The sequence below is a fragment of the Mobula birostris genome, chromosome 13, assembly GCF_030028105.1.
Source record: "Mobula birostris isolate sMobBir1 chromosome 13, sMobBir1.hap1, whole genome shotgun sequence".
Lineage (NCBI taxonomy): Eukaryota > Metazoa > Chordata > Chondrichthyes > Myliobatiformes > Myliobatidae > Mobula > Mobula birostris.
In genome coordinates this window covers 406869-419220 of record NC_092382.1, presented here as the reverse complement: position 1 = coordinate 419220, position 12352 = coordinate 406869, and the positions used below count along the sequence as shown (strand labels likewise).

General features: G+C 44.6%; 1 long non-coding RNA gene across 1 annotated transcript; it reads right to left on the bottom strand.

Moving 5' to 3' along the window:
* Window positions 1-5631: 5631 nt before the first annotated feature.
* On the bottom strand, window positions 5632-12023 carry LOC140208178 (uncharacterized). Its single transcript, XR_011888682.1, has 3 exons — window positions 11893-12023; window positions 7038-7266; window positions 5632-5673 (listed from the first exon to the last, which is right to left on the bottom strand). It is a non-coding gene; the product is annotated as an uncharacterized lncRNA (long non-coding RNA).
* Between the last annotated feature and the right edge of the window lie 329 nt (window positions 12024-12352).

The window sequence follows — 12352 nt, the reverse complement described above, 5'->3', positions numbered from 1 at the left end:
CGTCGGTGGTGGGGAAACTGCTGGAGTCAGTTATCAAGGATGTGATAACAGTACATTTGGAAAGCGGTGAAATGATCGGACAAAGTCAGCATGGATTTGTGAAAGGAAAATCATGTCTGACGAATCTCATAGAATTTTTTGAGGATGTAACTAGTAGAGTGGATAGGGGAGAACCAGTGGATGTGGTATATTTGGATTTTCAGAAGGCTTTTGACAAGGTCCCACACAGGAGATTAGTGTGCAAACTTAAAGCACACGGTATTGGGGGTAAGGTATTGATGTGGATAGAGAATTGGTTAGCAGACAGGAAGCAAAGAGTGGGAATAAACGGGACCTTTTCAGAATGGCAGGCGGTGACTAGTGGGGTACTGCAAGGCTCAGTGCTGGGACCCCAATTGTTTACAATATATATTAATGACTTGGATGAGGGAATTAAATGCAGCATCTCCAAGTTTGCGGATGACACGAAGCTGGGTGGCAGTGTTAGCTGTGAGGAGGATGCTAAGAGGATGCAGGGTGACTTGGATAGGTTGGGTGAGTGGACAAATTCATGGCAGATGCAATTTAATGTGGATAAATGTGAAGTTATCCACTTTGGTGGCAAAAATAGGAAAACAGATTATTATCTGAATGGTGGCCGATTAGAAAAAGGGGAGGTGCAACGTGACCTGGGTGTCATTATACACCAGTCATTGAAAGTGGGCATGCAGGTACAGCAGGTAGTGAAAAAGGCGAATGATATGCTGGCATTTATAGCGAGAGGATTTGAGTACAGGAGCAGGGAGGTACTACTGCAGTTGTACAAGGCCTTGGTGAGACCACACCTGGAGTATTGTGTGCAGTTTTGGTCCCCTAATCTGAGGAAAGACATCCTTGCCATAGAGGGAGTACAGAGAAGGTTCACCAGATTGATTCCTGGGATGGCAGGACTTTCATATGAAGAAAGACTGGATGAACTGGGCTTGTACTCGTTGGAATTTAGAAGATTGAGGGGGGATCTGATAGAAACGTATAAAATCCTAAAGGGATTGGACAGGCTGGATGCAGGAAGATTGTTCCCGATATTGGGGAAGTCCAGAACGAGGGGTCACAGTTTGAGGGTAGAGGGGAAGCCTTTTAGGACTGAGATTAGGAAAAACTTCTTCACACAGAGAGTGGTGAATCTGTGGAATTCTCTGCCACAGGAAACAGTTGAGGCCAGTTCATTGGCTATATTTAAGAGGGAGTTAGATATGGCCCTTGTGGCTACGGGGGTCAGGGGGTATGGAGGGAAGGCTGGGGCAGTGTTCTGAGTTGGATGATCAGCCATGATCATAATAAATGGCGGTGCAGGCTTGAAGGGCCGAATGGCCTACTCCTGCACCTATTTTCTATGTTTCTATAATTGCCTGTTTTCTCACTCCCTCCTTTCTTCAAAAGTGGGATAACATTAGCTACCCTCCAATCCACAGGAACTGATCCTGAATCTATAGAACATTGGAAAATGATTACCAATAGACAGGTACATGGAGCTTAGGAAAATAGAGGGCAATGCGGTCGGGAAATTCCAGGCAGTTTCTGGAGTAGGTTACATGATTGGCACAACATTGTGAGCTGAGGGGCCTGTAATCTGCTCTAGATTTCTATGATTCTATGAAATTCAAGGGAAATCTCTTCTCCTGCAGAGTAGTGACTAGTTGCAACCTGTCATCATGGGGAGAGTGAGAGGTGAAGTGAACGGTAGGGCTAGATTTTACAATACTGATATGGAACAGAAACATGGGCAGGAACCAGACGGACTGAGTGGCCTCTCTAGTGTACAGAGTGAGTGTGGTAGAGACAGTAAGTATCTGTGACATGAGATTTGAAACAGAACTGATTTATCTTTTACAGATCCACAATATTAAACACCAGTCTAGTTTAAGGCTAACATCAGAAGAACGTTGATAAGGTACACCATGCAAGGCTTATTGAGAAAGTAAGGAGGCCTGGGATCCAAGGGGAGATTGCTTTGTGGATCCAGATCTGGCTTGCCCAGAGAAGGCAAAGAGTGGTTGTAGACAGGTCATATTCTGCATGGAGCTCAGTGACCAGTGGTGTGCCTCAGGGATCTGTTCTGGGACCCCTACTCGTTGTGATTTTTATAAATGACCTGGATGAGGAAGTGGAGGGATGGGTTAGTAAATTTGCTGATGACACAAAGGTTGGAGGTGTTGTGGATAGTGTGGAGGGCTGTCAGAGATTACAGCAGACATTGATAGGATGCAAAACTGGGCTGAGAAGTAGAAGATGGAATTCAACCCAGATAAGTGTGAGGTGGTTCACTTTCGTAGGTCAAATATGATGGCAGAATATAGTACTAATGGTGAGACTCTTGGCAGTGTAGAGGATCAGAGGGATCTTGTGGTGCGAGTCCATAAGTCACTCAAAGCTGCTACGCAGGTTGACTCTGTGATTAAGAAGGCGTACGTTGGGAATTCTAGGTACTGATTAAGGTCATCTTTGTTTCTTGGCATGGTCTGCGATCTCTCTACAAATTTGTTCCTCTAAATCCCTCAGACTGTTGGGTGCAACCAAGTCCCAGTAATGGCTACAATATCATAATTCCCTGTCCTGAGCTCATCTGGCTTTCCTACGATGCTTCTTGCATTGTGATATACACAGCTCAGCACATTCATCGCACCATGCTCAACCATTTGATTGCTGACTCTATCTGAGGTCTGAACAACATCTGACTGGTGTCAAGAAAACAAACTCTCCCTCATTGTCACAAAAACAAATGAGCTGATTGTGGATGACAGGAGGAATGGAGACAGGCTAACCCCTATTGACATCAATGGATCTGGGGTTGAGAGGGTGAACTGCTTTAAGTTCCTCAGCATAAACATCACCGAGGATCTCACATGGTCTGTACATACCGGCTGTGTTGTGAAAAAAGCACACCAGTACCTCTTTCACCTCAGACGGCTGAAGAAGTTCGGGATGGGCCATAAATCCTAAGAACATTCTACAGGGACACAATTGAGAGCATCCTGACTGGCTGCATCACTGCCTGGTATGGGAACTGTACTTCCCTTAATCACAGGACCCTGCAGAGAGTGGTGCGGACAGCCCAGCGCATCTGTAGATGTGAACTTCCCACTAATCAGGACATTTACAGAGACAGGTGTGTAAAAAGGGCCCAAAGGATATTGGAGACCCAAATCACCACAACCACAAACTGTTCCTGCTGCTCCCATCCAGGAAACGGTACCACAGCAAAAGGACCAACAGGCTCCGGGACATCATCTTCCACCAGGCCATCAGACTGATTAATTCATGCTGATACAATTGCATTTCTATGTTATATTGACTGTCCTGTGTACAAACTATTTATTATAAATGACTATAAATTACACATTGCACATTTAGACGGAGACATAATGTAAAGATTTCTACTCCTCATGTATATGAAGGATGTATGTAATAAAGTCAATTCACCCTCCCCACTATCTGTTCTGTCATTCTGGCTCCCATTCCCCCAACAACTTATTTGAACCACATCACCCTCTCCCCACACTAGCACTAGCGAGCCTCACCACTGGGATATTAGTCCCCTCTCACCCCTTTGACTTTCCTCTGTCAGTGATCCCCCCGACAGTGTCTAAAGTGGGTCCACCTGTTGTTGTGCGGGACGGACACAAGATTACTCTGCGATGGCCATTTCACCTCATTCCCCTTCCCGACTCTCACCCAGTTTCCCGTGTCCCGCACCTGGGGTGTACCTCACCTCTCCTCATCTCACATGGGGGTAGAACAAAGGTGATTTTCTCAACAGCTGATGTCAAAGATTTTGTTCCCTCGGAGGGAAATGGAAATAAATCAGAAACCGGACATTTACTTTGGGATTTGTTCCGCTTTCACGGTAAATCGCGCCTTGGCCGGGTGACGGATTCATCGGGGATAACGCCCTCTCGGCTGGTCCACCTCGGCTATTGGTTGTAAGCAGTGATTGACATCGCCTCGCACCAATGGGAATAGCGAGGTTCCTGACTCCTCTGTTGACAGCGGTGGGGGAGGGACTGGTCACGTGATTAGTAGCCCAGCCGTTAAACCGACAAAGCTCGAGCTCTCCAGCGCGCGGGTGACGTAAGACACGGCGCACGTGAGGGCAGATCCCCGTGTGGGGACCCCATGTGTGACGTCTCAGAGTCAGGGAATCACTCAGACAGCTGATCACTGAGAGGAATTATATTTATTGGTTATTAAAGTTCACCCAGATTCGTGTGGACGGATTTGATGTGGAGTTCGGGGTGTCACAGTGAAAGGGCCGGACGGCCGAACTCTCTCCGTTGTCCAAACATCCTTCGGCCGAACTCTCTCCGTTGTCCAAACATCCTTCCAACCGGGGGGTGGGGTGGGAGTTTGATTTTTCTCTCTGAACGACTTTCATGTTCTTTCTTTGTTTCGTGGCTCTCTGGAAAAGAAAAGAAACTCTAGAGTTGTTTACGGATACCTGCTTGATAATAAATTACCCTTTGAACCATCCGCTTCAAGCAGGGCGTCTCCGTGTCCAAACATTTTCATTCCCATTCCCATTCCCGTTCCGACGTGTCAACCCATCGCCTCCTCTTGTGCCAAGATGAGGCCACCCTCAGGGTCCAGGATCAGCACCTTATATTCCGTCTGGGTAACCCCTCCCCAACCTGATGGCATGAATATCGATTTCTCCTTCCGGTGAACAAATCTCTCCCTCACCCCTCCCTCCCACTCCCTCTCTTCCTCTCTGACTTTTCACGTCCTCTCACCTGCTGATCACTTCTCTCTGGGTCCACTGCTCCATCCCTTTCTCCTATTCTCCACTCTCCTCTCCTATTAGATTCTATTTTCTTCAGCTTTTCAGCTTTCCCACCTACCTGACTTCACCTATCACCTTCCAGCGAGACATTTCCTCATCCGGACCGATTTTATTCAGGTATTTCCGTCATTTCATCTCAGTCCTGAAGGTGTGTTCAACTGGAAAGATCGACTGTTGACTCTTTTCGATAGATGGTGCCCGGCCTGCTGAGTTCCGCCAGCATTTTGTTTGTGTTGCTTTGGATTTCCAGCGTCTGCAGACTTCGTCGTGTTTGTGATTTACCTCTCCGTTGTCGCTCCAGCCTCCGGCCACTGGTGGCGCAGCATGGACCTCCGGCCACTGGTGGCGCTGCAGGGATCTCCGGCCACTGGTGGCACTGCATGGACCTCCGGCCACTGGTCGCACTGCGTGGACCTCCGGCCACTGGTGGCGCTGCGTGGACCTCCGGCCACTGGTGGCGCTGCATGGACCTCCGGCCACTGGTGGCGCTGCATGGACCTCCGGCCACTGGTGGCGCTGCATGGACCTCCGGCCACTGGTGGCGCTGCATGGACCTCCGGCCACCGGTGGCGCTACCGCGAACGTCCTGCCAAACGCATGCGCGGTGCCGAATGCCGCTGCCGTTGGCGGTTCTCCTGTTCGGGCGGCGGTGAGTGGAAACAAATCTCGGGTTTGTGTGAATCGGGGCCGATGTATCGGGAAAGGTCCGGGCCCGGGCTCTGACTGACGGCTGGAGCAGGGGTGCAGGGACAATCTTTTAGGTGCTGGAGCTGAACGAGGGGTGATTGATAAGTCCGTGGCCTAAGTCAGAAGGCCTGAAGTTTACAGCTGTCGTTACATGTACGTGTAGTTCCGCTCTGTGAGTGATCATGCAGTAAGTTTGAAGTTAATAACTGTTGTGGTATTTCTGTTTCAGATAATTGAAAATTGACAGGTTTTCAAAATTGACTCCTTCCACCTTAGACCACGAACCTATCAATCACCCCTGGTGTGTCACACCCAGTGTGTGTACCTGCTCATTTCATGTACTGGGCAACTTCCTTACCCACTGAGCAGGTCTCTCTGTCTCTCTGTCTGTCTCTCTCTCTCTCACACACACACACACACACACACACACACACACACACACACACACACACACACACACACGTGTGTGTGTATTTATGTACACATACACACACACATATGAATATGAATAGGGTTTCTTATAATGTCAAGCACTAAAGCAAGATGAAAGAAATATATGAATTCCAGAGCTCCACAGAAATATGGTGATAGCTAAGACATTAACAAACTTATAGCCTATCACTACATTTCTGTGTATAACTGGTACAATTAAACATGTAATACTTAATTTAATAATTTCACAAAGTATTGCACAGTTGTACTCACTAATTATCATAAAATATAATTATCAAGTAAGTAAAGTAACATTGTTTGCTTAGAAGCCATAGGGCTGTTAGTGAGTAATCCATGGACCACCACATATGTAGCCTTACTAATACGACTGAGTCAGAGCAGACAGCAGGGCCCACAGCGCTTAGCAGTGTTCCTAAGCAGGTATAAAAATAACAGAAATAAAGCAAGTAAGTTTTTTACAATTTTAGCCACCTAAAATGGAACCAAGTAATCAAGTATGAAAAAAGCTCGTCGACTGAACTATTGCTAAAGCTATGAATATTGCTGAATATCAGTATCAAAAGCGGAAGGTTGGTAACTCTGCCTCGTATCCTTTCTCTCACAGAAGTGGTTGGACAGAAAGTGTACCTGTGAGTGTCGATACCTACAATATCCTCACACGTCGGGTATTACCTTGTTAGACCAATACAGATTCTGTTTAGTCTTTAAATATATAAAAAGTTAAAGAAGCTTGAATCTTTACATAAAGATCTATCCAATCTATATGAATAGAAAATATCGTATTTTTGAAGTGACAAATGTTAACGGGAGGAGAGCAGCCATTTGGGAGGTTTGGAAATGCGTTTCGTCTCGTTCATTGCCTCACTGATTTACTCTTTTTCCTATCAACACAAAGAGACAAACAGCCTCTTTCCAATCAACTGTAGTTGGTGGAGCTCGGCCAAGGGGTTGACCTGCTATTAATGATAGTTGAAATGACGTAAAACTAGCTTATAGCCTAGAAATGTCTTTTTTTTCCATTTGGCTTGTTAAAAAAAAAACTAAATTTATCCAGGTGTAGAAGAGGATTTTGGATGATTACCTTGAATATTTCTTCAAAATCAGGCTGAAGATAAGCGAGCAGTCAATTTTTCTTTCATTATTTTCAACTTTTAAACTTAGGTTTCGAAGTTCATTCCTTGCATAATATGGCTTCTTCCTGAAATCCAATGGCACCCATTGGAAAGAGCGGAAAAATGCTCACACTTGTGTACAGGTATTTCCCAGCTTCCTGGGACAACGGGTGGAGCGAGGAGGAATTTCACAAATACCTAAATAAGAAACAGTCACAGCTCCAGGATTTCACAAAACACGATCAAATATCCTAATGTTATTAGAGATATTTTCCCCAACAGCCAACTGCCCCCTCTCCCCAAACCGTGCTTCCGTAAAATTCCCTCTATTTAATATGCAGCCGCTGTTAAATTCCCTGCTTGTTAATTTTATCTAACTCTATTTTTGTCTGTTTCTTAAGTTTAGCCAAGTAAGATGTTATCTGACCTCGCAAATATGCTTTGAGTGTATCCCATATAATCAATTTCGAAACATCTCCGGTATTATTAAAAAGAAAGACATCTTTTATCTGAAACTCTATAAATCTAACAAAGTCCGAACTTTGCAATAAATTTTCTGGAAAGCGCCAAGGCAAGTTTACATTACTAACATCATTTAACTCAAAAGTTAAGCTTAAAGGCTCATGGTCCGAGACTGCAATAGCATCATATTCACATTTCTGGACTTTTGGACAAAAATCGGAAATCAGCTATAAATTAATCAATTCTCGAATATTTGAATAGAAAGAATAATCTCTGTCATTAGGATGTAAATTTCTCCAGATTTCTATCAAACCATAATCAGTTAAAAAGGAATTAATAAGTGTTGCCGGATGACTCGGAAGCTGCTGATTGGTTGAACTCTTGTCAATCAAAGGGTTTAAACAACAGTTGAAGTCACCGCCCATCAGCAGCGTATATTCATTTAAGTCTGGTAATAAACCAAATACATTTTTAAAAAAAGAAGGATCATCTACATTAGGTCCGTAAAGATTAACCAGGACAATTTTTCTATTACAAATTGTTCCTTTGATAATTAAAAATCTACCATTATTATCTGAAACAATGTGTCCTTGAATAAATAAAACATTAGATTTAATAAAACTAGATACCCCCTTTGTTTTATTTTGACAAGTAACATGGTATTGAAGGCCCTTCCATGTTTTAAAAAATCTATTTTGATCACCCGTTCTGATATGCGTTTCTTGAGCAAAAATTATATCGGGCTGGAATCAATTAATAACTTTAAATGTCTTCTCTCGCTTGATAAGGTGATTCCAGCCATGTACATTCCAGCTAATAACGTTTATCTGTTTAAGTACCATTGGATATTATTCTTAAACACGACAATAAACACATACCATCGCGGGCTAATCAAAGATGGTGGTGATGAATATAACCAAATAGAAAACACACATAATGGGAAAAAATACAAAAAGTGTGTGCGGAAAAAAAATCCCACAATAAACCCTAAAATACAAAAATACCACCAAACCTCCCACCATCCCCAAAGAAGGAAATCCGGCAAAAGAGAGAAAAAGCCGGAACGCATCCCCAAGAAAAGAAACATAAGAACGGAATTCGGCGTGCCGCTGAATTTAAATAATTCCTTTGATTGGTTGTGTGGAAAACAGCAGAAATGGATGTCAGAGACTTTCTGAAATCACCAGACCTGGTGACTGAAGTTTGCTAAAAGGTATGAGTTGCGGGACATTGCTAAAGAATTGAGAATTGAGGTAAAGAAGGGTGTGAGGAAGGTAGAAATTCAAAGGAAAATAGTTGAATATTATATAGATAAGGGAACATTCGATGAGGAGGCGTTAGAGTTGTTCGTGGAAGGTGAACCTACCGAGGATGAGCTTCAGCTTCTGTTGGAAATAGTGAACAGGGAGCATGAACTGAAATTAAAACAGCTCGAGAGAGAAGCCAGAGAGGCAGAGAAATGGATAGAGGAAGCAGCAAGACAGAGAGAAGAGGCAGAAAGACAGAGACAACTGGAGAGGGAGAAATGGCAACGTGATGTTCACGTGGCAGAAAGGCAGAGACAGTTTAAAAGGGAGAGGTTGCAGCAAAGAGGTTTAGTGTCGGACCCTGATGATTTTTACAGCTCGGAAGGGCTAGTTTTGTGTGATGAATTTAAAAGTTGTGTTCCTGATGAGGTCAGGGCATATCCTGTGGTAGAGGATGCCCCTACCTTGAAGGGGTCTGTTGAGAAAGCAGACGAAGAAGTTTTAACCCACGAGGTTGAGTTTACTCCAGAAAAGAGTTGGCCAGAGAATAGCTGGGAGGTTCGAGATGACGTTGATTTGAAACTGGGACAAGTGATGACAGCCCAGAAGAGGCAGTTGTTCCGATTGCCTGTGTTCAGGTTGTGGAAGTACCTGTGGATTCACGGGGTTCTGAACCTTGTGTTGAAACTCAGTTAAGGTCTGAGGTGTCTGACTTGGTTGGACAGGAAAGCAGTTTTTGTGTGTCAGATGATCTTGGTTCAGTGGGTAAGGGGTTAACCTTGGTACCAGTGGAAAGTGAGGATTCTCAGTCATTTATAGTAGACCGCAAAGTGGAACCTGGTGAGGTCAATGTTGCTGGAAAAAATGGCAAAAGTGCTGTTCCTGGACTTTCGGATAAGATGCTGGAAAAGGTTGGAGTGGTTGCACGACCTTTGACCCTGCTTGCAGGAGAAAGGCCTGCGGAGACAGGATGTGCTAGTTTGTTGGATTTTGTTTGGACATTTGAGCACCTGCAAGGTCATGCTGTTATTCAGGGTACTGTGATGGAAACACGGCGTAGTGAAGGTCGGAGAAAGTTGATAAAGAGATTGTTTGGCCTCTTTTATATTCTCATCAGCCTGATGATGATGCTGAATTTGGTAAACAATGGAGGCATGTTGACAGCTGTCCAAGATAAGAGTGTTTCAGCAATTCAGCTAATGAGCAATAATAATAATAAGGGTCCTGATGAAGGGTCTCGGCCTGAAACGTCGACCGTACCTCTTCCGAGAGATGCTGCCTGGCCTGCTGCGTTCACCAGCAACTTTGATGTGTGTTGCTTGAATTTCCAGCATCTGCAGAATTCCTGTTGTAATGAGCAAAGCTGCTGTTGAGGCCTACAGCAAGACCAAAGGTTTAAATTATGATGTGTCAGAGACGTTTCTACCTTCCAGATTTCAGCAGGACTTAGAGGGTAATACAATTGATAAGGGTAAGGTGCATAAGGAAGGTTTGTCTTTGTTGAGAAAAGAATGTATCGAGGAACAGAAGCGAGATTCTGGAATGGTGGCTTTAAGGGAGATGGCTCTCTGGCTCTCACAGGAGAGGAAATTCAGAGAGAGTCGGTGGGATGTTACCTTTAAGATGGGGTGTTGACGAGGAGGTGGAGACCAGCCACTGTGCCCGCAAGTCACGTGGTGGTTTTGGAAGGTTACAGGGCTGAAATGTTAAACATGGCTTACAGTATGCCTTTAGGTGGATGTCATTGTGTGAGAAATGAGGAAAATTGGGACGAGGGGGTTCCCCTCTTCTTATTTAGTGGTGGAGATTCGATTCAGAAGGCAGTAATTTGTTGGAGCCTGTGTTCGGTTACAGGCCAAAAGGACCTTTGACCCTACTCAGAGAATTCTAGAAGGGATGTAGTAAGCTCTGTGACTTTGCCAAGGAAAGTTTACAAAATGGTTGAGTCAAAATAAGAACAACAGGAATTCTGCAGATGCTGGAAATTCACCAGCAACTTTGATGAGTCAAAATAAGACACTTGTTTACTGAAATTGCAGATGTGGGAAGTATTGAAGTACAAACTGGAATCGTGGAATCTGATAATGGAATGGAAAAACATGCTTTCCCACTGAATCTAGACTCAGCAAAATGCCAGACTTCCATTGTTTTGGGAAATACTACTGATAAGGTCCACCAGTTGGACCCAAAACTGAAAAAACAAGGAAAAGGACTGACTGGTGTTTTGAACTGGGGCACAGGTGCAGTGAATAACATCATTGTGAATTCAGCCCAGCCCATGAAACGGCATCGTCACAGAGTGAACTTTGAGGAAAGTAAAATGATTGAAGAAATTAAGAACAGGAAAGAAGAAAGAAAGAGAATGGATGACTGTATTGATAGAGTGGGGAAAGCTAAATACCTTATTAAGAGTGACTTGTTAAAGGGACACCGGGGTGTTCCTTTAACAGAGAGGGTTAAAGAGATATCGGCATTTGTGACACCGTCTGGACTGTATGAATACAATGCTTTACACTTAGGGATGAAGAATCCTCTAGAAGCATTTCAAAGAATGATCAGTTCTGTGCTTAGAGGTTTAGGAAACACAGGGACTTATATCAATGATTTAGTGGTCTGGAATGACACGTGGGAAGAGCAGATTGCAGCTGTAGAAAAACGGTTTGACAGACTTTCCAAGGCCAATCTTCCGGTGAACCTGGCTAAAGGTGAGTCTGGCCTTGCCACAGTTACATCTCTGGGTTATGTGCTGGGACAAGGCCACCTGGCTCCTCTACAGACCACGGTTCAAGCTATTGCTGAAGTTCCTCTTCTGACCGATAAGACAGCTTTGAGAAGGGTTGGGTATTCCCTTCTCCTGCCCCCCCTCCTAAGACAGCAGCAGCTAAATGCATCACACTTCCAGGAATGGCAGGTGTGCAATAGTCCTACACCCCCCCCCCATCCATATATTATTAATTTTGGACTGCACTCCTGAGGTTTTCGAGTTTATTTTATGTATATATTCTTTGTCATGCTGCAAAACGTTGAGCTGCTAAACTGTGTTTCATTGCTCCACAACACCTGCTTCTAAAGGTCAAAAATTATACTGGTGCCTAAGAAGAGTAGTGTGAGCTACCTGAATTACTATCATCCAGTCGCGCTCATATATACGGTGCTGTCGTGATGCGAAAGTTGGTCATGGCTGGAATGAACTCTTGGCCTATAGCCACAATGCCTACGGCAGCTACGACCACACAGGCTCTCCACGCCACCTGGACAATACAAACACCGGTGTCAGGATGCTGTTTATTGACTATAACTCTGCGTTTAACACCATCATTACCACAGTGCTGATTAAAGAGCAGCAGAACCTGGGCCTCCGCATTTCTCTCTGCAACTGAATCCTTGACTTTCTAACCGGCAGACTACAAATTGTGCAGCTGACGTATCCACCTCCCTCACAATAAGCACTGGTGCACCTCAAGATTGCGTGCTTAGCCCACTGCTCTACTCTCTCTACGTTCTTTAGACTGAGCTCAAATACCACCTATAAAGTTGTGGATGATCTGACCCTTATTAGCAGACGCCCAGATGGT